The 22,251-nt window shown below is 36.1% G+C and overlaps 1 long non-coding RNA gene across 2 annotated transcripts in view; it reads left to right on the forward strand.

Moving 5' to 3' along the window:
* The first annotated feature begins 6,636 nt into the window (after positions 1–6,636).
* Positions 6,637–22,251, forward strand: part of LOC130837343 (uncharacterized) — a 67,937-nt gene continuing 52,322 nt past the window's right edge. For both annotated transcript variants that reach the window (XR_009049278.1, XR_009049279.1), the window contains exons 1-4: positions 6,637–6,795; positions 10,492–10,556; positions 13,423–13,468; positions 21,453–21,609. This is a non-coding gene — a long non-coding RNA (uncharacterized LOC130837343). The remainder of the gene's footprint in view (positions 6,796–10,491; positions 10,557–13,422; positions 13,469–21,452; positions 21,610–22,251) is intronic.

Raw genomic sequence — 22,251 nt, forward strand, 5'->3', positions numbered from 1 at the left:
GCTAGTTTCAGGTGTACAGCAAAGTGATTCATCTATATATGAATCAATTTTTCATGCCTTTACTATTCTTTTTTTTTTTTTTTATTTTTTTTTTTATTTTTTTGGGGGTATACCAGGTTCAATCATCTGTTTTTATACACATATCCCCGTATTCCCTCCCTTCCTTGACTCCCCCCACCTCGAGTCCCCCCCACCCTCCCTGCCCCAGTCCTCTAAGGCATCTTCCATCCTCGAGTTGGACTCCCTTTGTTATACAACAACTTCCCACTGACTATTTTACAGTTGGTAGTATATATATGTCTGTGCTACTCTCTCGCTTTGTCTCAGTTTCCCCTTCACCCCCCGCCTCCTCCCATACCTTGAGTTCTCCAGTCCATTCTCTGTATCTACATCCTTGTTCTTGTCACTGAGTTCATCAGTACCATTTTTTAGATTCCGTATATGTGAGTTAGCATACAATATTTGTCCTTCTCTTTCTGACTTACTTCACTCTGTATGACAGATTGTAATTCTATCCACCTCATTACATATAGCTCCATCTCATCCCTTTTTATAGCTGAGTAATATTCCATTGTATATATATGCCACATCTTCTGTATCCATTCATTTGTTGATGGGCATTTAGGTTGCTTCCATGTCCTGGCTATTGTAAATAGTGCTGCAATAAACATTATGGTACAAGTTTCTCTTGGGATGATGGTTTTCTTTGGGTATATGCCCAGGAGTGGGATTACTGGATCATATGGTAGTTCTATTTGTAGTTTTTTAAGGAACCCCAAATTGTTTTCCATAGTGGCTGTACCAACTTACAGTCCCACCAACAGTGCAGGAGAGTTCCCTTTTCTCCACACCCTCTCCAACATTTGTTGTTTCCAGATTTTGTGATGATGGCCATTCTGATTGGTGTGAAGTGATACCTCATTGTGGCTTTGACTTGCATTTCTCTGATGATGAGTGCTGTTGAGCATCTTTTCATGTGTTTGTGGGCCATCTGTATGTCTTCTTTGGAGAAATGTCTATTTAGGTCTTCTGCCCATTTGTGGATTGGGTTATTTGCTTTTTTGGTATTAAGCTTCATGAGCTGCTTGTATATTTTGGAGGTTAATCCTTTGTCCGTTGTTTCATAGGCAATTATTCTTTCCCATTCTGAGGGTTGCCTTTTAGTCTTGTTTATGGTTTCTTTTGCTGTGCAAAAGCTTTGAAGTTTCATGAGGTCCCATTTGTTTTTTCTTGATTTTATTTCCATGATTCTAGGAGATGGGTCGAAAAGGATCTTGCTTTGATGTATGTCATAGAGTGTTCTGCCTATGTTTTCCTCTAGGAGTTTTATAGTGTCTGGCCTTACATGTAGGTCTTTAATCCATTTGGAGTTTATTTTTGTGTATGGTGTTAGGAAGTGTTCTAATTTCATTCTTTGACATGTTGCTGTCCAATTTTCCCAGCACCACTTATTGAAGAGGCTGTCTTTTTTCCATTGTATACTCATGCCTCCTTTGTCAAAGATAAGGTGCCCATATGTGTTTGAGCTTACTTCTGAGTTCTCTATTCTATTCCATTGATCATCCTTTCTATTTTTGTGCCAGTACCATACTGTCTTGATCACTGTGGCCTTGTAGTATAGTTTGAAGTCAGGAAGCCTGATTCCACCAACTCCATTTTTCCTTCTCAAGATTGCTTTGGCTATTCGGGGTCTTTTGCGTTTCCATACAAATCGTACGATTTCTTGCTCTAGTTCTGTGAAAAGTGCCATTGGTAATTTGATAGGGATTGCATTGAATCTGTAAATTGCTCTGGGTAGTACAGTCATTTTTATGATGTTGATTCTTCCAATCCAGGAACATTGTATGTCCCTCCATCTGTTTGTGTCGTCTTTGATTTCTTTCATCAATGTCTTAAAGTTTTCTGCATACAGATCTTTTGCCTCCTTAGGCAGGTTTATTCCTAGGTATTTGATTCTTTTGGTTGCAATGGTGAATGGGAGAGTTTCCTTAATTTCTCTTTCTGCTCTTCCATTGTTAGTGTATAGGAATGCAAGAGATTTCTGTGCATTAATTTTGTATCCTGCTACTTTACTAAACTCATCAATGAGTGCTAGCAGTTTTCTGGTAGAGTCTTTAGGGTTTTCTATATATAATATCATGTCATCTGCAAAGAGTGACAATTTTACTTCTTCTTTTCCAATTTGGATTCTTTTGATTTCTTTTTCTGCTCTGATTGCTGTGGCTAACACTTCCAAAACTATGTTGAATAACAGTGGTGAGAGTGGACACCCTTGTCTTGTTCCTGTTCTTAGAGGGAAATCTTCCAGTTTTTCTCCATTGAGAACAATGTTGGCTTTTGGTTTTTCATATATGGCTTTTATTATGTTGAGGTAATTTCCTTCTATGCCCATTTTCTGGAGAGCGTTTATCATAAATGGATGTTGAACTTTGTCAAAAGCTTTTTCTGCATCTATTGAAATGATCATATGGTTTTTATCCTTCAATTTGTTGATATGATGTATCACATTGATTGATTTGCGTATATTGAAGAATCCCTGCATCCCAGGGATAAACCCCACTTGATCATGGTGTATGATTTTTTTAATGTGCTGTTGCAGTCTGTTAGCTAGTATTTTGTTGAGGATTTTTGCATCTATATTCATCAGTGATATTGGTCTGTAGTTTTCTTTTTTTGTGACATCTTTGCCTGGTTTTGGTATCAGGGTGATGGTAGCCTCGTAGAATGAGTTTGGGAGTGCTCCGCCTTCTGCAATATTTTGGAAGAGTTTGAGAAGGATAGGTGTTAACTCTTCTCGAAATGTTTGACAGAATTCGCCCGTGAACCCATCTGGTCCTGGGCTTTTGTGTGTTGGGAGATTTTTAATCACTGCCTCAATTTCCGTACTTGTGATTGGTCTGTTCATGGTTTCTATTTCTTCCTGGTTCAGTCTTGGAAGACTGTATTTTTCTAAGAATGTATCCATTTCTTCCAGGTTATCCAGTTGATTGGCATATAGTTGCTTGTAGTAGTCTCTCATGATGTTTTGTATTTCTGAGGTGTCCGTTGTGACTTCTCCTTTTTCATTTCTAATTCTGTTGATTTGCATCTTCTCCCTTTTTTTCTTGATAAGTCTGGCTAATGATTTATCAATTTTGTTAATCTTCTCAAAGAACCAGCTTTTAGTTTTATTTATTTTTCCTATGGTTTCTTTCCTTTCTTTTTCATTTATTTCTGCTCTGATCTTTATGATTTCTTTCCTTCTGCTCGCTTTGGGGTTTCTTTGTTCTTCTTTCTCTAATTGTTTTAGGTGTAAGGTTAGGTTGTTTATTCGATCATTTTCTTGTTTCTTAAGGTAGGACTGTATTGCTATAAACTTCCCTCTTAGAACTGCTTTTGCTGCATCCCATAGGTTTTGGGTTGTTGTGTTTTCATTGTCATTTGTTTCTAGATATTTTTTGATTTCCTCTTTGATTTCTTTAGTGATTGCTTGGTTGTTTAAGAGTGAATTGTTTAGCCTCCATGTGTTTGTATTTTTTGCAGTTTTTTTCCTGTAATTGATATCTAGTCTCATGGCGTTGTGTTCTGAGAAGATGCTTGATATGATTTCAGTTTTCTTGAATTTGCTGAGGTTTGATTTGTGACCCAAGATGTAATCTATCCTGGAAAATGTTCTGTGTGCACTTGAGAAGAAAGTGTAGTCTGTCGTTTTTGGATGGAATGTCCTATAAATATCAATTAAGTCGAGATGGTCTAATGTGTCATTTAAAGCTTGTGTGTCCTTATTTATTTTTTGTTTGGATGATCTGTCCATTGATGTAAGTGGGGTGTTCAAGTCTCCCACTATTATTGTGTTACTGTTGATGTCCCCTTTTATAGCTGTTAGCATTTGCCTTATGTATTGAGGTGCTCCTATGTTGGGGGCATAGATATTTACCATTGTGATATGTTCTTCTTGAATGGATCCCTTGATCATTATGTAGTGTCCTTCCTTGTCTCTTGTAATAGTCTTTACTTTCAAGTCTAATTTGTCTGATATGAGTATTGCTACTCCAGCTTTCTTTTGACTTCCATTTGCATGGAATATCTTTTTCCATCCCTTTCCTTTCAGTCTATATGCATCCCTTGGTCTGAAGTGGGTTTCTTGTAGGCAGCATATAGAAGGGTCTTGTTTTTGTATCCATTCAGCCAGTCTGTGTCTTTTGGTTGGAGCATTGAATCCATTTACATTTAAAGTGATTATTGACATGTGTGTTCCAATTACCATTTTCTGAATTGTTTTGGGTTTGTATTTGTAGGTGTTTTCCTTTTCTTGTGTTTCCTACTTAGAGAAGTTCCTTTAGCACTTGTTGTAAGGCTGGTTTGGTGGTGCTGAATTCTCTTCACTTTTGCTTGTCTGGAAAGCTTTTGATTTCTCCCTCAAATCTGAATGAGATTCTTGCTGGGTAGAGTATTCTTGGCTGTAGGTTTCTCTCTTTCAGGACTTTCAGGATATCCTGCCATTCCCTTCTGGCCTGCAGAGTTTCTGTAGAAAGGTCAGCTGTTATCCTGATGGGTTTTCCCTTATATGTTGTTTGTTGCTTTTTCTTGCTGCTTTTAATATTTTTTCTTTGTGTTTAATTGTCATTAGTTTGATTAATATGTGTCTTGGTGTATTTCTCCTTGGGTTTATTCTGTATGGGACTCTCTGTGCTTCTTGGACTTGGTTAATGATTTCCTTTCCCATGTTGGGGAAGTTTTCCACTATAACCTCTTCAAATATTTTCTCAGACCCTTTCTTTTTTTCTTCTTCTTCTGGGATGCCTATAATTCGAATGTTGGTACGTTTAAGGTTATCACTGAGGTCTCTGAGGCTGTCTTCTAATCTTTTTATTTTTTTTTCTTTTTCCTGCTCTATGGCAGTTATTTCCCCCATTCTATCTTCCAACTCACTTATTCGTTCTTCTGCCTCAGTCATTCTGCTGGTTATAGCATCTAGAGTATTTTTAATTTCAGTTATTTTGTTATCCATTGCTGTTTGTTTTTCTGACTTCTTATGAACTGTTTCTTGTACTTTATTTTGTTATCGAGATTTTGTATCATTTTTACTATCATGACTCTAAATTCTTTTTCAGGCATTTTTCCTATTTCCTCCTCATTTATTTGGTCTTGTGGGTTTTTTTCCTGCTCCTTTGCCTGCATGGTGTTTCTTTGTTTCCTCATGTTTGTCCAAACTTTTGGGGTTACTTGTCCTGGCGATAGAGGTGTTTATAGAAGACTGTCCAAGCCTCAGACTAATGTCCAAGTATTGGATTAAACGAATATTCAGTCTAGGAAACACATATATGTATAAGACACACAATTACTGAATCCGTTAGGACATAAGGCTCTAGAAAGACCTGACAGAACCCCAGTGTGCTATCAGATATTCAAAGAGAAACCCAACAGAAATTGACAACTGAAACAGAACAAATCAGAGACAAAAGCAAAAGCAAACAAACAACAAATAACACCCTACACATACAAACATCAATCCAGGGAGATTTTGTAAGCTAGGATCAAATATAGAAATGAGCTGGAGTACCACCAGAGAGAATGGAGATTCTCAGAATGTAATTAGACCACTGTACTAAGAACTGAGATAAAGACAAAAGCCTAATATTAAATACCAAGGCAGTGCGTCATCTGGAGAATAGAGCAAGGAGTCTGAGCAGACCGATAGTGTTGCTTATAAGTATGTTAAGATAAAATAAACTTAAAAAGGCTGGAAGAAAGGGGAACAGAAGAGTGTAATGTGGTTGGAAATATGCAAATAAAAAGAAAGGAATAGAAATGTATAAAAGATAGGGATGAAAGGAAAGTATGAGAGATATTTTGTCCGTACTACCAAAAACTTAGCTAGATATAGAAGTATATAAAAAGGCAAAAAAAAAAAAAAAAAAGAATAAAAAATATCATTAAAAAATTATGTTATAAAACTTGTAGATCCCTTAGGGCTAAGATTGTATTTAATAAATCAAAAAAAAAAAAAAAAAAAAAGAGAGAGAGAGAGAAAGAAAAAAAAAAAAAATCCAGAACTGATCCCAGAATGGACCAGTTCAATAGGTATTGATACTACTATTTCTGTTTCCTTAGCGTCTCAGCTGTAAGTGTCCTTCTCCTTGCTTGGGTTTTTTTTGCGTTATTCTGTGACCAGCAGAGGTTCCTTTATTGTTCGTCTGTAAGCCTCGGTGTGTGGGGAGGGAGAGGGTACAATAGTGGCTCCTTCTCCTGGGAGTGAGTGAGCAGTGGCGCACTGTTGTTTCAGTCAGGCTTGGAGGTGCCTGTTGCAGAGGGCGCCGGTGGCTCAGGCGTACACAGAAAGTCTTAGAGTTGGGCCTCTCTTGGGGTTTTTTTCTTTTTGATGCTGGTTTTTTTTTTTTTTTTTCTCTTGGCAGCCTCCCTGCTGCTGGCGTTGCAAGGAGTTTTAATCTAGCCCCGCCCGAGCGCCTGAGGGTGCTTGTTATCCCTGAGAGCCTTAGGTGACCTGCAGGGCGTCTCTCCGCTGCCTGTTGCAGAGGCCCCGAAAGAGACGGAGAGGCTACGCGCGCAGCTCCTCCCCCCCCGCCCGTGAGCCTGCAGCCTCCAGCCGCCATCATGGCCGGGCAGCGCTCAGGGACGGGCACTCCTCGCCGCGGACCTCCTCCCTCCTGTCCTCTCGGTCCGTCACCCTACCGGCAACAATGTTTCTCACCCTGAACCAGCTCTCCGGTTCCCACGCTCCCGCTCCCGGACCCTCCGTTCAGCCGCAGATCGTCGTCCCGGTCCGGGAACGCTGAGCTGCGCTGCGGACCCTCCGTGTGTTTCTCACTTCCTCCTGTCTGCCACAGCTCCGTCGCTTCACCCTCTTTGAGCCCTCGTAGATGCCTCCCTACCGGCTATGTCAGGCTCCCCGCAGTCCTTTCTGGTGTCCGAGGCCGTCTGCTGGTGTTCAGCTGGTTCTCTGTGGGAATGACTGCGTCCTTCCGTGCATTCCCAATGCATCTGTGGAGAGGGATGCACTCCACGTCTCTCACTTCGCCGCCATCTTCCCCCCCCACCGTGCGCTACTCTATTAAGAGACACCTGGGAGCCATTCAGGCAGCAAGTCCAAGTGAGGACTTATGGCTGCTAATTTGCATCTGCCGCCTGAATGATTTTTGGGGAGAGGGCTGCCTCCACCCCGCAGGCTGTGCAGGTGTGGGCCGGGACCTGTCTCTGCAGGCGAAGATCAGGGACCGTGTTCCATGTCTTTACTATTCTTAAAAGAAAGTTTGTCTAGTAAAGGTTTACAAGGAATCATCTTATATCCTCCTTTTGGGACCTTAGCCAAGGGTCTCACAGCTACATACTTCATTTCAAAATTACTCTGAGGCCACATTTTTACTCGTAAATTCTAAATTTGAGTCTTTATCTCAGATCGTTTTTTACCTTAAGAACATTCAGATGAGTGGAAAGGCTCTCCTAGTCCCTCTGTATGTCCTATAAAATTTGCTAAAATATTGAAAGGTTTTATTTTTAGTGTATCTATATCTGCATCTTTTCAGACACTGCTTCAAGAAACCAGTTCACCTGAACAATTTCTTTAGATCAATTCATAGGCTCATAAAGTTCAATATTTCTTTTTCATCTTATCAGAGGCATTGGTTTTGCTAAATTTTCTGCCACCACAGGCACACATTATCATCCCTCCAGTCTCCCATCTCAGTGTCCTTTTACCTTCCTTCAGTTTCCCTGAGGTGATTCTTGCTTCTGCAAGTCGTCTGGTACCAATGTCATTGCCAAATATTTTAGGTTATTTTTATGACACCATCACAGCAACTTCCCAGTTGGTTCATTCATATGGCTGGTTCTTAGCTGAGAATTCCTTAGAGTCTGTTTAACTGGAAAATCCATTTATAATCTTTCATATGTGCTATGGGCTCTTACTGCATGACTCCTGAGTTTTAAGAGGTAAGATGCAGAAACTGGTTAGTTAAGGGTTATCCCTGGACCTGATAGTTCTGCTGTATTATATTGGTCAAAGTAGTCTCAGAGACCGAACAGATTCAAGAGAGTAAAACGATAGATTCCAACTATTAGTGCAAGAATAGTAAGATTACAATGCCAAAGAGCATCAAGGATGGGAACTAGAGGTACAGTCATACTTAGAAAATAAAATCTTTCATACACTCTGGTTAGAATGATTCTTACACTTACACTGCATGCCTATTACCAAAGTTCATTCCAAACATTAAGTATTAATATTTTGAATAAATATTTACTAATGGCATATATTGCTTCTGAAACAGTGTGAAAAAAACAAAGAAAAAAAATGACAAGCCATTAGAAAATACAAATGGAACTGTAATTCTCTAAGAAATTACTATTTCCATAACTTTTTAAGAAATTAATTTTTTTTGTTCACTAGAAGATATGATAAACAGTAAAAATACAATCCAGAGACTGGGAAATTATTTTGATAATGTCATAAGGGTGAAAATGATCATGCCCTATGGTAGAGCAAATCCACTTCTAGGTAGTACCCTAAGGAAACTCATATATACACAGTGAGACATGTACAAGAATGTTTGTTACAACATTATAAGAGCGAATAGCTGCAAACAAACTATTCATCAAAAAGAGAATAAATAAATGTCCTGTGGGGGGGGGAATCATTTTGAATATAATAGTGAAACAATCAAAAAAGCTTCCAAGTAGCTAACGTTAAAGTGGCACAGATATTTATTCAACTGTGATGCATGTTACAAAGTCTAACATGATCTAACTCTCATTCTTTTCAAGGTGTATTGTTATTTTTTTTTTAATTTTTATTTTTTGTACCATTTACTGTTCTTTGGTTTGGTTTTGGTTTGGTTTTTTTTTTTTTTTTGGCTGTGTTTGGGTCTTCATTGTTGTGCGCAGTCTTTCTCTAGTTGCAGCGAGCAGGGGCTACTTTTCCTTGCCGTGTGTGGGCTTCTCATTGCAGTGGCTTCTCTTGTTGTGGAGCATGGGCTTTAGGCACACAGGCTTCAGTAATTGCGGGGCACGGGCTTCAGTAGTTGCGGCACGTGGGCTCAGTAGCTGTGGTTTGTGGGCCCTAGAGCTCAGGCTTAGTTACTCCACAGCAGTGGGATCTTCCCGGGCCAGGGATGGAACCCATATCCCCCCTGCACTGGCAGGCGGATTCTTAACCACTGCATCTCAAGGTGTATTTTTATTTGTTTGCTTGCTCTTGTTGTGGTTTGTTACTGAATGCTTCTAGAATCTATTATTTATCCTTGTAATTACAGTATTTTCACAATGGTTTTGGGAAAGAGTCTTTATAATTCACTCTGCTGGGCAACAAATAGGTCCTCTCCATCTGAAGTCTTTGTAATTCTAGAAAATACAATAGAATTTCAGTGATGAGTTTCTTCTCTTCAATTTTTGTGTTTTTCTCTTTCTGTAATACATCTTATGTGGTTGCTGAAATGTCAACATTGATTGATTATCTATGGGTCTTTTCTCAAACTTTTAATCTTTGTCATTTGATTCTATGTTCTGGAAAATCCACTCACTACAGCTGCAAAACTTCAATTTTTTTTTTCATATTGTTGTCTTTGACAGTTCTATTTTTAATCTGAGGGTTTTTTTTTTTTTCTTATGCCTCTATTTCTATTACTTCCATTTTTGTTGCATTAATTTCTAGTTTTACTAATTTACTTCATTTTTTTTCTGTTTTTTTAACCTAGTTTTTCATTTTTTTTTTTAATTTAGTATTTTCCCAGTTACCTGTTAATCCTTGATAATCTGTTAGTTGTTAAGATTGGGAAATTTTTGACCTGCTGCCATCATGTCTATGGCTATGAACTTTGGTATAGCCTCTGGACAAGGGCAGCTTCCCCTGAATCATTTCAGTGAATATAAAAGTTTTAGAGAAAAACTGACAAAGTGTTTCTGTGGCGATAAATCTTAAAGCGCTATGTGCAAAAATGAATAAAATGACAATGAGCCAGTTCTGAGTTTAGTTCTCAAATGCCAGGCATGTTTCTGCTGTTTGCCTTGTAGCCCTGTCCAACCACCATGAGCAAGGCTCAGGCTTGCCTACTAGTGAACGAGAGATTATAGGGACATAATTGAGCCCTGCTGGGTCATCCTATGGTGGCTAGCCATCTGCCAAGCCCTGGAAGGTGACTACAGATAAATGAGGGAGACTAGCTAAAACCGAAAGAACCCTCCCCTGGTCTGAGTCTGCGCAAAATGCCAAAATAGAGAATTTTGAGCTATACTTATGGCTGTTGGTTTAAGACACAAAATCTCGGGGATCTTTGTTTTGCAGCAAGATTTAACTGACACAGATTTCTGTACACCATCCACACTTTTATAAATAGACTATGTCAAATTAAGTCCCATCAGATGATGTTTTAATGTCAAATCAATTCCTTCCTGATCCCTGATTGGTATATCAGTGGTTGGTAAAATTATTAGGATATATCCCAGAAAATGCAAAGGGACCACTGCATTCCTCAACACTATTCATCTACTTTTACCTAGATTATTCGCTTCCTATAAAATTTTCTTGTTGCTGATGTGAATTTTCAAGATAAATTTCTCGGATGGTAAGTAGGAATATTTTTACCAATTTCATGTTCATTACTTGATACTCTAATCTTGTACATCAGATGATTTTGAATTAATTTTTTGAGTCTGATCAAATTTGGGTATATTGAGAGCACTGACTTTCTAGAAAGCTTGGCACCATGGAGGCTACTGAAAAAGACTAATTATTCTTACTAAAACATATACCGTCCCATCTTTGTATATTTACAATGGAATGTGGCGAATTCTAGCACACATTTTATGGTATACCAGATGTTAATAGTATCTTGTGTTGTCTTTTAAAGGGCAACAAGCAAGTGATTCATTTTATTACTATTCATTCAACACAAATATCAAAAGTGATGGCATTACATTATATATGTAAGATGTTTAAAATGCAAATATCAGTAGTGGCAGAATGCACAAATGAGATGTTTTTACCTAAATTCGCTCACCACTATTTACAAGATAATAACTGAAGAAAAAGTAATTTGAAAGAATATTATGTTTGTCTTGTATTTAGTTTCAAGTGTTCTGCTCAATGGATAACACTTGTCTTCAAAAAATCAATTGAAATCCTTCACAAAATACATTTGGCTATTCAATAGCAGGAATTGCATTGAGAGAAACTGCAAGATACTTATTCAAAACCTGACTCATCAGGATTTATATATGCAAGGACTTTATTGACCTCAGAGTCAATGGAACTTCAGGCAGAAATTTTGGCTGAGCAAACACAGCTGAATCAGGACCCAAATGAATTAATTTAGTGCCTATCTGCAATATAGATTGGCAATTTTCCAAAATGAATATGTAAGTTGAAAGCAGTCTGGTTTCTAAATGTAAAACTGAACTGCTTGCTGTTTTTCCTTAGCAATATAAGGAGAAATGTAAATCTATTGCTAAGGGATGAAGACATTTTCTAACATAGAATATCTTTATCCAATGATTAAATTAAACTTAGTGCTTCAATTTTAGCTTAAGGTTTGTGTTTGGTGTTGTCATTAAAGGGTTTGTTTGGTTCCAAAATGATACAAACTCAGGGACAGACCTATGGTTCTCGGAAGAAATGAAGACATGAAACATAAAGAAGGATGTATGGTAAGAGTAACCAAAAAATGCAAAGCTGAGAACAAATGAAGGGCTTGAAAATGAACAGGGTACAAGAAGTGAGTGCAATTATTTAAATTTGAACTCAAGGTGATCTACGTCACTGGAGTATAATAGCTAATGAGAGATGACATTCATTGAAGTTAAAATGAACCATCCCTCTCCTGAGGGCTTTATTTGCATTGACTCATTTAATATTCACATTGACCTTATGAATTAGGTGGTATTAGTACCCCAACTGACAATGAGGGAATGAGAAGAATTTGCCCAAAGTTGTATAAGTTATATAAGTAGCCAAAGTTACATAAGTAGCCAGTGTAGAGTCAGGATTCAAATCCAGAGCATACAACTGCAGAGTTCATGTCTTAATAAGTATGTGTTTCCTCTCTCAACCAAAAGTCCATATTTGGTATTTGCTGAATGAGAGACAGACCAAGAACTCAACTAACTTTATGTCAATGTTCTGAGTATCTGAAAATATTTTCCAAATTCCATTACACTAAGGGAAAAAATGGCCCGTGGCGAGCAATGTATAAAATAGCAGTTCTGAAGCTATTCCCTCCCTGCTAGTGAAGCCAGGAGAAAAGACCTTCAAGTTATATTTTAATGATTTGGACCAGATCTGCCTACAAACATGCTAATGGTATTTAATAGTGAAAGAGGAGTCTCCATCTACAAAATTACTTTATCTGGATACAGCCAATATCTTCAGATTATAAATAAACATAGCATTTATGTATTTATAGGATATGTTGGATAGAGAATGAGGGGTAGTCAGATAACCTATGTGATTTAAGGAGTGTAAAACATAGATGTTCCAACATTAAAAAGTCTCTCTTTGTGACCAATGCATTACTGTTACTCTAAAACTGAAATTCATCCTGAAGCAGAAGAAAAAAAAAGACCAATTTGGCAGATCTCACAGGTTTCACACTTCTCAAAAGAAACCAATATTTTGCTTATGTTTTGAATTTTGCACCATCTTTTTTATCAGTAAAATTGGGGGTTGGGTAACATCTATGATTCCTGCAATCTATCTTAGCAGTTCAACCTGTTGTACTAACAGTTGGCAGCAACAGAATTGTTTTTTCTGAACTATGAATCACAGTGTCTAAAATAGGATACAGTAGGGGAAAAAAAGGAGGCAGTGGAAGGAAATGGCAGTAGTTTGATGTCTGTAGAGCTCTCCATACATCTTTTGTATGAAGAGGTGAAAATCTTGAAGCAATTTAAAAGCGAACATATTACCAACATAATTGGAAGAAACAGATTGATATCTTGGAGAATGTGCTAGGTGAATAAACATAGAATATCAAATGAAGGGAAGGTGAGGAGACATACTTTTTGATGGCTATTGTCAGAAACTCTGTTAAAACCTAGCAGAGTAGAGGAAAATAATTAAAACACTTCTCCTATAATTGCACATCCTTCTAATACCATTACATAGTGTAGTAAGGGTCTGTAGGTTTATAGATATTATAAATAGCAGATGACAACATATTTTATTAAGGCTGATTGAAACTCCTCATGTTTTGATGCTACCAGAAACTAAACTGGACAGAAAGGTACGTATACTTAGCTGTAAAAAATTAGATAATTAAATGCCTGCACGAATACATGTAAAATGTATCAAATAACTATTGATAAATGAGAGAAAAAGAAAAATTGAGCTAAGAAGATATCAAAATATTAACAGGAATATGGTTGTGATTAACATGGTTTGCATCAGATTTAATCTGGTTGTTGCCCAGGTGTTAATGACTTATTTTTTTGCAGAAAATGTTGAAAGAGAAGGTGTAGAAAGATGTGTGAGAAATATGTGGTAAGGAAATATTCACTACGTTCAGGGGTTGGATTGGGAAGGAAAAGAGTCCTGAAATGACCCTCTCACTGCTGGGGACACAAGGAGGTGAGGACCTTAAGTTCTTCTTGTAAATATAACATTGATTTAGGTCAAAGTCATTCAAAACCTTGTGATTTTGATAATGGTACTTTCCAGAGGAAAGGTGAAAGCCTGCCTATAAAATATTTCAGCAGCACATGCCACTTCTCCCTAGACTGTGTATCATAAACCTAGAACATGTAGGTGATGAGGTATAGCTGGCTGGAGTCTGGGAGCAGTCAAGTAAGGAGGGAACACAATCAGATGTTCCAGAACAGAAGTGGCTCCCATATTGGACTATGGTGCTTCTCACATAGAGCAGAATCTCACCTATCATCCCCAAATAAAAATATGTCCTAATATGTAAGAAAAAGGATACTTTGTTAGCTATGTCTGATTGTTTCACTTTCACTTACAAAAATATTTTGTCCATGTTTGACATTCATTTGCACACTTTACAAATCTGTAACATTTTTGTCTTTAAACTTTTTTTAAAAAAATCTCTTTATTGGAGTATAATTGCTTTACACAGTTGTGCCAGTTTCTGCTGTACAACAAAGTGAATCAGCTGTATTTATATACATATCCCCGTATCCCCTCCCTCCCGTGACTCCTTTCCACCCTCACTATCCAACCCCTCTTAGTCATCACTCGTCATCGAGTTGATCTCCCTGTGTTATGCAGCAGCTTCCCACTAGCTAGCTATTTTACATTTGGTAGTGTATATATGTCGATGCTACTCTCTCACTTCGTCCCAGCTTCCCCTTCACCAACGCCCCCCACCCACTGTGTCCTCAAGTCCATTCTCTACATCTGCATCTTTATTCTTGCACTGTCACTGGGTTCATCAGCACCATTTTTCTGGATTCCATATATATACATTAGCATATGATATTTGTTTTCCTTTTTCTGGTTCGCTTCACTCTATATGACAGACTCTATGTCCATCCACCTCACTACAAATAACTCAATTTCATTCCTTTTTATGGCTGAGTAATAATCGATTGCATATATGTGCCATATCTTCTTTATCCACTCATCTTTGATGGGCATTTAGGTTGAATACAACATTATATAATGTAAAATGTTAATTTTTCCCATAAATAATCTCCTCCCATTCTTTTACATTCTTGGTTATTATATCATGGGTCAGCCAACTTCTAACTATTTCTTCTGGGTTTTATTTCCATATTCTAAGCAATACGATCATATGCTTATTTTAATTTTTAATATTCATGCCTTATCTTTTGACTTATAACTATGGAAAAAAAAGATTCTACTCCTTCTCCTAGTCCTCCAGCCGCACCAAACATGTCACGTAAACTCATGCTAAGATAGCGGGAAATCAAATATTGACCAAATCAATTTGTATATTTTATCAAAGTCATTCACAAATTAATCATGTATTATGCTATTATTAAATTAAATTTTCTCATATACTTTGCATTATTTGACACTAAAAACTAAGTATTATTTTATTCCTATATACTGATCACTAATACTTTCTCCAAATTATTATTTTAATATATTCAGACACTTTTCCTTCCTAGAGAAATCTCTCCTGGAATCCTGTATCCACTCATCCAGTTCTGGATTGAGCCCTGTTCTTATCCCAGAAATGCCCTCTAGCACCCACTCAGAAGCTGCCCTCATGTTTTCTGGTGGAATGCATCCTTCAGCAGTTTCCTTAGAAAGGGGATCTGGGAGATAAAAAATTTCTGAGATCTTAAATGCTTGAAAATATTTTTACTTGACCTTTGTGATTGATGAGTTAGCTGGGTTACAAAATTCATATTTCTATTTTTCTCTCAGAAAAATTGCAGCATTTTTTCACTTACTTTTAAGGACAATTGCTAGTTTTCAGACATGAAACTCTAAATTCCCAAATAAAGATATGTGATATTTTTCCCTTTATAAAAAGTTTTAATACCTAGTCTTATCCCTATTATCCAAATTTCCTAATGCTGTGGTCTGGAATAGGACTTTTTTTCTTTATGTGTTTTATTCTGGAAATCCATATGCTTAGAATCTGAGACACTTGATTTTCATAGTATTATAATTATTTATATATCTACATTTTTCTCTCACTTGTCTTCTGGGAACTCCTACCAGTCTTTCATTAGACATACATCACGAACTTTCTAAATTTTCTTTTTGTCTACATATTCTAACTTTTAAAAAATATTGTTATTCAACTTTGGAGCCAAACATGATACTGTATTTTTTGAATGTCTACTATCATATATGTTTCACTGCTGAAGAAATATTTTCAGTACCTATGTTTGCAGCATGATTTGTTTGCTAATGCAATCACAATCATTTCTCTGAAAAGGTGTATAGAGTAACCATGTCAAAAAAATAATGCCTTCACAATCTCATATTTGAATTTTGAAATACATTTGACCTCTACTTGTATCCCAGTTGATTCATTAGATCAAATTCTCAAAACATATCTCATTTGAAGAAGATATTTTCATCCCGCTATATTCTTGATAGCACTCCAAACACCCATCCCTTTATAAAAGAATTGAAATTAAATAGACACAATTATTCTTCATGAATTTACTTCCCCTTATTCTAGTATAAAATCTTCTTACTGATAAAAATTAATTAAATGTAGTGTGTGTTTGTGTGTGTATGTAGTTTGTGTGTATATATACATATATATATAGTGTCTTACTATTGTAACATTTTTGGTTATTTTAAATATAAGGTATGGAGATGTGTCTGAAAAGTAAACAATGAAAACTAAGTTATAATTTTATTTATACATAAACAAAATTAACACCAAGAAAGGAAATTACAGACAACTTGAAGCAAAATATGCAACTCTATTGCAAAAGTAATTGAGAATGCTATATGTGAAAAAATGGGATTAGGGAGATGCTTTCCTTTATAACTGCCTATAAGTATTCACATATTGTTAGTTTTATTTCATATTTTAATAATAAAAGGAGAGGGGGAAATATGTGTGTGTGAGAGAGAGAGAGAGAGAGAGAGAGAGAAAGAGTGAGAGAGAACAGTGAGTTGAAATTTTTACTGACTCTGAAGTCTCTAAACTGTCTTAGTCTGGGCAAAGTGGATTCTCATCAAGTAGAAAAGATAGTTGCCATAAATCAAATCCTGTCAGGATTAAGTTCTGGATGTCAGCTCGTGTTTGTCAGACATGGTTACAGGCCAAAACCTGTGATGTAGGTTAATACAAAAATGCAGTGAAATATCTTACACCCAGCAGGAACTTAGAAACAAACACCCAACTAAAGCTAAGATCGCTCAGATTCCATTTGACAGAGATAGGTAAGGGTTTTGTCTATTCTCAGTGTCTCTTCATATTTGAAGTATTTTCTTGCTTCCTCTAACCAACTCTTTTGTTGCTGTTTTCTATTTACCTGTTCTTTTCCTGAGACAATATTTTTTATGTTGCTTTATAGGGGTAGGTATACTTTTCAGCAAATACTTGTGCATAACATGAAAGAATGCATATATACATACATATATATTTACATTATACATATAATGTACACACATACATATCATATCAAAAATCATAACATGGCATTATAGCCATTAATTACATATATAATTTGTATATATGAATTATATATATAATTTATGTATATATACACACAATATCATTTAAAAATATCATCAAAAACAACAAATACCCAGCAACAAATCCACTGTAAAGTGTTCAAGACCTCTGCATGGAAAACTATCAGAACTACCAAAAACTATAAAACAACAGTTAGGCATAACTTAAAGAGGACTCAAACTAATTGGGGGATAAATGTTCATGCATGGAAAATTCGGTATTATTAAGGTTTCAAACTTCCTCAGATTTATCTATGGATTTAGCACATTCCCAATCAAAATGTCAGAAGTTCCTTACTCCCTACTGAGAAATTATTTTATTCTAAAACTTGATGGAAAAGCAAAGGACCTAAAATAGCCAAAATAATCTCATATATATATATATATATATATATATATATATATATATATATATGTAAAGAACACATTTGGAGAACTTATTTTACCTGATCTGAAGATTTACAAAGAAGATGTATTAATCTAGAGATTGTGATATTGATAGAAGAAAGAAATAGATAAATGGAAGAGAATTAAAAGTCCAAAAATAGATCCGCTTCTCTATGGTCAATTTTGAACCATAGCACCAAGGCAATTCAATGGGGGGAATAAAAGATGTTTTCTAAACAAGTGATTCTGGAAGAGCTGTATACTCATAAGGAAAAAAATAATCTTGACATCTACCTAACTTAATAAAAATATTAATTCAAGGTGGATTATAGGCTTAAGAGGATAAACTAGAACCATGAAATCTCTACACGGAAAACTATTTTCGTAACTTGGGGTAAAATAGGACATTTTTTTACAATAGGACAATTTAATCATTAAAAATGATGATTGGATTTTATATAAAAATAAAAGGTGCCAGCTTATGAAAAGGCAGCATTTAAGAGAGAAAAGGCAAATTTCAGATATAGAAAAAAATCATCTGTAATTCATTTAGCTCAGAAATGAGTTGTATGTATAAACTAGTTTTAAATCTCCTACAAACAAATCCATAATAAATATGCAAAAAAGCTAATTAAACATGGATAATAAACTTGAAAAACACTCTGCAAAAGACAGAGAAATGATCAATAAGTACATGAAAAGTTGCCAACATTGTTACATTGTCAGTGAAACAAAGACTAAAAACACTACAATGTCTAAAAGCAAAACAACTGATAATACAGGTTGTTGACAAAAATAGGGCACAGTTGAAATTCTTATGCATTCCTGATTTGAGTGGAAAATTGTATATCAACTTTGAAAAAATGTTTTATGTAAAAGAATTTTATAAGAATAATTACAGCAGCCTTTATCATAGTAGCCAAACATTAGAAACCAACCAAATATCTATCAGGAGGAGAATAGATATTGTAATTTTAGTATTTCATATATCAGAATACTGCTCATCAATAAAAAAAAATGAACTATATGTACACATAACAGCACAAGTGTAATCTCAAAAGCATTATGCTGAGCTACAGAAGGCAGACAAAAATAGTACATAATCTATGATTCCATTTATATGAAGTCAAAAAATAGACAAAATTGATCTATGATGTTAGGGTTGGGAAAGTGGTTATCTTGGTTGAAAGGAGGTATTCACTAGATAGCAGTACACAAAAATTTCTTGGATGATGGAAATATCCTATATCCTGTTTTGAGTAGTTTGCATAGCTGTCATAACACATCAAAATGAAAACTTACACATAAATTTTATTTCAATAACAACATATTTCCCTATTAAAAATAGCAGAAAGGCTATAATTATCTCCCTCATCATTAAATATCCCATGCTTTGTTGATTTTATTTCTATTTTAAAATATTATGTATGTTCATCACACAGAGTTTTGAAAATAAGCACTATTCTTTTCACAAACATAAAAAAGCATTTCTCATCAAAGAGAGAATACTGCTTAATAATGATTTTGGAAAACATTCACAAAGACATTTCTGTCTTTTGAAATTAGAAATATAGCTAACTATATTCATTTGCTTTTTTTCTTATTAATATATTTTAATGTAACTCCACCTTAGTAAATGTTCTTGTCCAACATAAGTTTTTAAAACCATATAAAATACCATTTTATTGGTATGTCATAAGTTACATTACTTAAATTCTCTTTTGAGATATGCAGTCTGTTTACAGTTTTGTTCTGCCTGTTTATAGGATAAGTTTCATTTGCTGGTGCTTCTCACTTGTGGCATTGGCAACCCTCAATCAATTACATTCTGACGTCCTTTCCCATCACACCAATGCATATGAGCTCACTAATAGCATCTGTGACCTCTCCTGCTCATTCTTATCTTACTTAATCCTTTCTTTGGCATTTGTGACAGAGTTCAACCTTCTCTTTTTCTCAAAGTTGTCTGTTATTCTGACTTTGGTGATGCCATTCTTACGTAGTTTTTTCCTGTGGATATTCTTTCTCCATGTATTTAATGAAATCTTTTCTGACACCCATGTTTTATAGGTTGATCTTCAGATTATCTCTCAGACCTTTGCCGTTTTTATATCCACACATTTTCTGGGTTATAGTATCTGAATGACATTATCTAAGTCCATGTCTTCAACTGCAAGCTGTTACACTCGGGACTCTAAATCACTTTTCAGATTTTTACAACTTTTATTTAAGTTCTGGTCCCCTGACCAACATCTATAAGCACTTTAAACATTAAATTTTTCCTTGAAATCCCCATAATTTGTTCTTATTTTTATATTCCCTATTTGATATAGATCTGTGGGCCCAAATCAATATTGCTATTTTTAATTCATTTTCATTAGGTAACATCTTAATAGTATCTCTTAAGTGTGTCTTCTCCCCTCCATTTGTATTATCAGCACACTTATCAAGTCATTATCAGTAATACACAAGAGACATACATGTGTAAAGTGTCAGATCACAGGCTGGGATCCATGGTGACAGACAGTGCTCACCTTGTCTCAGTGCGGCCTTCAGGAAAACAAACACTACCCAAATATGAAAAAAAATAAACCAGAGGCTGTTTATTCACAACTTCCTATAGCGACAGAGTCAGCCATCATCACTTGTGTTTTGCAGAGATTCAAAACCAGTCAAGAGAGTGGAAAGCTCTACATTGATAAAAGAGAGTGTCTCAGGTATTCTCTATGTGAAGGTTGTTGGTGGGGACAGCTGGAAGCAGACTAATTAGAAGTAGAGTATCTTAAGTGATTGGTTTGGAGACTGCAATCGACTGTTTCTAGTTCAACCCAATTTGTAAGTGAGGACAAAAAATATGGAAGTTGGGAGCTGTTTTCCAAGCCCCGACCATTATGGACTGATTGTGGCAAAAACTGTGGTTTGGCCTCCTTGGCTGGTTGCTGCAGAGTTATATCTATGACAGTTTGTGGTTTAGCCTTCTTTCATTTGTGTATTTAGTGTCTCATTCATTGGTCCAGAAGATATTGTCTAATAGCTGGTGCCAAATGTAGTCTTCTAGAGGAAATTTCTTGTATTAGTTCTGCAGATTCTATCAGACCTGGTACTTAGGGATTATGGAGGATGTGATAAGAAAGGTGAATTCTATTTATGTTCTCCTTTCTCTAAGATGAATTCCCTTGGCAGCAGCAAAATTGTATGAAATAAAGCATTACAGAAATTCATGAAGAAAAATTTGGGCAAAGGTGTAGGGGCAAAGCAGACAACCAAACCCAATGCAGGAATCTATTCCTTTCTTTGCCTGTTGGAGGAACTTCAATGTAATCAACTCCAATTGAGTGGTTGACTCCCCAAGGAAATAGACTGCTAGTGTTAATATTCATAGTTGGCATGTTGACCACTCAGCAATGGCTACATCCAAATCAGTCTTAAGGAGAAGAGGCCCAAGATGTTCAACCCATGACCATCTTCTTTTACTCCCCATGGTCACATTGGAACAAAGCCCAATGATTGCAGGAGAGACAAAAAAAGTATCTACTTGACAGCCACAGATTATTTTATCTGTATTCATTAAAAACTTCCCCTGAAGTATTGACCTTTTATAAACTTTCACACATTACACAGATATCATCACCTTCAGGCCATTCATAAAGGTCATCCATGTATCTCCCTCCTTGATTTTCCTATTAGACATTTCCAATCTTATTTCTTCCAAATTCCTGATAACAAATACCTGTAAACACTTAACTCTACCATCCTTCCCCCCTCAGGAAAATAAACATCCAGATGTACTGCTCACAGTTTTGCCCATTTTTAGGATTTTCCTTTACCATTTTTCATCAGAGACACCCTCTGGTGGGGCTATAGTTCTATCAGCTTTCCACATATGGGTGTGTCAGATTATATGAGAAATTATTTCCCAACCAGTTGTGCTGTTTCTCTCCCTCAGGTCATAAGAATTCCAGTATGGTCAAAGGTATAGGATGAAGAAGAGCAGACAAAGAGCAGTAGTAGTATCCCTTGCTTATGTAACTTACCTGTGTTTTAAGACAAGATTCTGCAAATTCAACAATCCAAGATCATGCATCACTTCCACTGAAAAAGAAGTAAGTGCTGGTGCCCAGATTCAGCTCTAATACTCAGTGGGTGAGATAACTTCCAGTTTATAATGGGCAGTCAGGACATGTGGTCCTTTGGAGCCCCATAGTTGCTTATTCTATCTCTATTAGAAAACAATAAGATACAAGGAACTGTTTTTGTTCTGTTTTGTTTTGTGATCCTCCAAATGAAAAGAATCTTCCTTGCAATTCTATCAGGGCCTTCTTTTCCAATCACAGCAAAAATTCATCAAAATATTAACACAAATCTGTCCACCATCCTAAATCTAAAATTTGGGTATCAAAATTCATGGGTATTATACCTTGTCAGACAATTTAGTAAGAATTTGTGTATCCATCAACTTACTTCTGATCTTATGTTTGCTTCTAAAACCATGGAAATCTGACTTTTACACTTCAGTAAAAACATTGCCTCTAAGATCACAACCAAACAGTTTGTTGCTAAGGATAGCGAACAGGCCAGGGCATTTATTATGAATTGGTTTACACCATCAATCTGCCCTCAGCTCTCTTAAAAACTCCTTCATCTTTTTCTCCTTTGTTTTTTTTTAATCCTTTGTCTTGGGTTCTTCTTAATTTACATTGACTCTTCAAATCTTCTTTTGAGTTCCAGAATTTGTCTTCCATGTT

The sequence above is a fragment of the Hippopotamus amphibius genome, chromosome 15 (genome assembly GCF_030028045.1).
Source record: "Hippopotamus amphibius kiboko isolate mHipAmp2 chromosome 15, mHipAmp2.hap2, whole genome shotgun sequence".
Taxonomy (NCBI): domain Eukaryota; kingdom Metazoa; phylum Chordata; class Mammalia; order Artiodactyla; family Hippopotamidae; genus Hippopotamus; species Hippopotamus amphibius.